The sequence below is a fragment of the Juglans regia genome, unplaced genomic scaffold (assembly GCF_001411555.2).
Source record: "Juglans regia cultivar Chandler unplaced genomic scaffold, Walnut 2.0 Scaffold_759, whole genome shotgun sequence".
In the NCBI taxonomy this organism is placed as follows: Eukaryota; Viridiplantae; Streptophyta; class Magnoliopsida; order Fagales; family Juglandaceae; genus Juglans; species Juglans regia.
Genome location: NW_023362500.1, coordinates 43,353 through 46,679, shown reverse-complemented (window position 1 = coordinate 46,679; position 3,327 = coordinate 43,353).

Below are 3,327 nucleotides of genomic sequence, written 5' to 3'. Positions count from 1 at the left end.
GCTTGAAGCATCTGTTTACTCAGAAGAATCTCAATATGAGACAGAGACGGTGGTTAGAGCTGATTAGCGACTATCAATGTGAGATCAAGTATCATCCAGGAAAGGCGAATCTAGTCGCTGATGCTTTGAGTAGAAAATCTCAACAAGTGGATGAAGCAGAGTCATCAGATTTGGACTCTCTCCTTTGTGGAATGAGGAGACTTCTTATCGAGAGTTCACAGCAAGAGGAATTGTTATCTTCAGTCTTGGATGTCCGAGTAGTGGATTTTGAAGAATTGAAGACTCTTCAAAGAAGGGATCCTACATTGTTAGCTATCAGGAAAAGAGTCAGGAAGTCTAGAGGACCCTTGAATTACAGCTTGGATAAGGATGGTATTCTTCGGTTTCGGGATCGTAGAGTGATTCCCCGAGATTCTGAATTTAAAGAGCGGATTTTGGCAGAAGCCCATGCGGCTCCTTATTCAGTTCATCCAGGAAGCACGAAGATGTATCGAGATTTAAAGAGGAATTTCTGGTGGGAAGGAATGAAGTTGGACATCGCTTTGTTTATTGAGAAATGTGACACGTGTCGTCGAGTAAAGGCTGAGCATCAAAGACCTGCTGGTAGACTTCAACCTCTCCCTATTCCTGAGTGGAAGTGGGATGATATTTCTATGGATTTTGTTGTGGGTTTACCGAGGACTCCTAGTGGGAAGAACTCAATTTGGGTGATTGTTGATCGGTTGACCAAGAGTGCCCATTTCTTGCCTGTTAATAATACTGACTCTTTGGGTAAGTTGACTCGGTTATATGTCAAGGAGATAGTGCGTTTGCATGGAGTACCCAAGAGTATCGTGTCAGATCGGGACCCGCGGTTTACGTCCCATTTTTGGAAGAGCTTGCAGGCAGCTTTAGGCACTAAGTTGAAGTTTAGTAGTGCATATCACCCTCAAACAGACGGTCAATTAGAGCGTACTATTCAGACTCTGGAGGATATGTTGCGGTCTTGTGTCATGGAATTTCAAGGAAGTTGGGAGAATCATTTGCCGCTTATTGAATTCTCTTATAATAACAGTTTCCATTCTTCCATCCTGATGGCCCCGTATGAAGCTTTGTATGGAAGGAAGTGCAGATCGCCCTTGTGTTGGGATGAAGTCGGCGAGAGTAAAGTAATTGGGCCTGAGATAATTCAAGAAATGAAGGATCAAGTTCAGTTTTAAGGACTAAAATGGCAGAAGCGCAAAATCGCCATAAGAGTTACGCAGATACAAGAAGAAGAGACTTATCCTTTGAAGAAGGTGATTGGGTTTATCTTAAAGTCTCTCCTATGAAAGGCGTTAAGCGCTTTGGTAAGAAAGGAAAGCTTAGTCCAAGTTATGTTGGCCCTTTTCAGATCGTAGAGAAAGTTGGGCTTGTTGCTTATAGAGTTGCCTTGCCGGATTATTTTGGGGATGTTCATGATGTGTTTCATGTGTCTTCGTTGAAGAAGAGTTTTGGACAGCAAGAGCCTCGTTTTGTTGACCCTGAACGCATTCAACTTCAGCCTAACCTTACTTATGAAGTTGCCCCGACGCAGATTGTAGATTGGAAAGAGCAAAGATTAAGGTCCAAGACAATACCTATGGTGAAAGTGTCATGGGGTGATCCGTTGGCTCAAGATTTCTCATGGGAAAGAGATGCCGACATGAGGGAGCATTATCCTTACTTGTTTGATTGAAATTGTCGGTACGTTCTAAGTATGCTTTTGGTCGGATTTTGATCCTGTCTTAGTTTAATGTTTGACCTTGATAATTTCGAGGACGAAATTTTTTTTAAGGGGGGGAGAATGTAACATCCCGTATTTTAGTGTATTTTTATTGAAGGATTATTTTTACGTTATTCAAAAAATTATTCTTTTGTTTTAAAATTACTGGATTTTAATTGGGTTATTTTTAGGATTTTTAATTTGGTGAAAATTATTTTTGTGCTTTTAATATTTATTTATTGTCATGTATTTAAATTGCTTTTAATATTTAAATTAATTACTGGGTGATTTAATTATTTCAATTTGACTTTACCATTACGTTTAAATTATTTTATTTAATTTGTGGTTTTAAAATCATTTCCGTTGGATCATTTTCGTGACCCAAGTTATGAGGACTGGACCTCATTTCTTTCCCTCATTTTTCTCTTTCCTCTCTTTCTTCTTTTCTTTTTCTCTTTTTCTTTCCTTTTTCTTTCTTTCCCGCTGCTTTCCCCCCGTGCGCGAGCTCTCTCTCTTTCTCTCTCTCCCCGTGCGTCCGTCCACCTCCCTAGCCCAGCCGCCGTCGCGCTGCCGTGCGCGACACCGCCCGGCCGACTAGCACCCCTTCCCTCCGGCGACCTCACCCCCCAAATCCCAGCCCCTATCTCGCCGCCGGTAGCCCACACGCACCCTCCAAAGCCGCGGCCACCTTTTGCTCCAGCGCCGCCGTCGCTCCACCTCCGGCCACCATCTTCCTACCACTTCATCCCCGACCTCTTGGCAACCCTTTGGACCCAACCCCAGCTCCGATCCGTCACCGGTGAAGCCACACTAAGTACATTTCCGATTTCGACTTTTTGGCCTTAAAATCGCCCCTTGCGCCGCCACCCACGGCAAACCACCACCACCATTGGTTTCACCGACCTCTCTAGACCCTACCCTACCATTTTGGGGTCTTCGTTTGTCTCCGTTGAAAAGTGGGTATTTGTGACCCACGGCCACAGTGTATTTTACACTGTGGTGTTGCTCAGACGTCGCCTTTTTCAGCTTCGTGATCCTTCGGAAATTGCATATTGCACTGTAAGTATTTCTCCAAAGTATTCTCATGAATTTTATGTATTTTTGCACTAACATTTCACTGTATTTTTTGGCATGCCGGACTGAGTCCGAGGAGTACGGGGGTCGGATGGATTTATGATTGGAGTTGTTTGGGTTGGTTTGATTGGATTGGTTATTGGTTATTGAGGAATGTGGATTTGTGTTGGTACATGTGCATATCATTATTTCATGCATGATCATGTTTGTAAAGGAAAACTGGGTTTTCGTGTATTGCATTCATGTTCATGTGTTTATGAAAACTGGGTTTTCATGTGAGAATGGAATTTGGGTGCGTGCGTATCACGACCCCAAGCCGAGATGGGGCATTATCTCGGTGGAGCTCCTCTGGTTACTCGGGAGCGGAATAAACTGAGTAACGTCCCCTGGATTGTCGCTGGGCGACAATGGGATCGGACGAGAGATTCGTGCCGACTCCGTGGTCCTTCTGCTGGCGGGGACTAGAGGATGTCTGGCCATGTACGCGCTGGGCGCGGAACTGGGCATCGCTCGTTGCGTAGTGGGTGCTC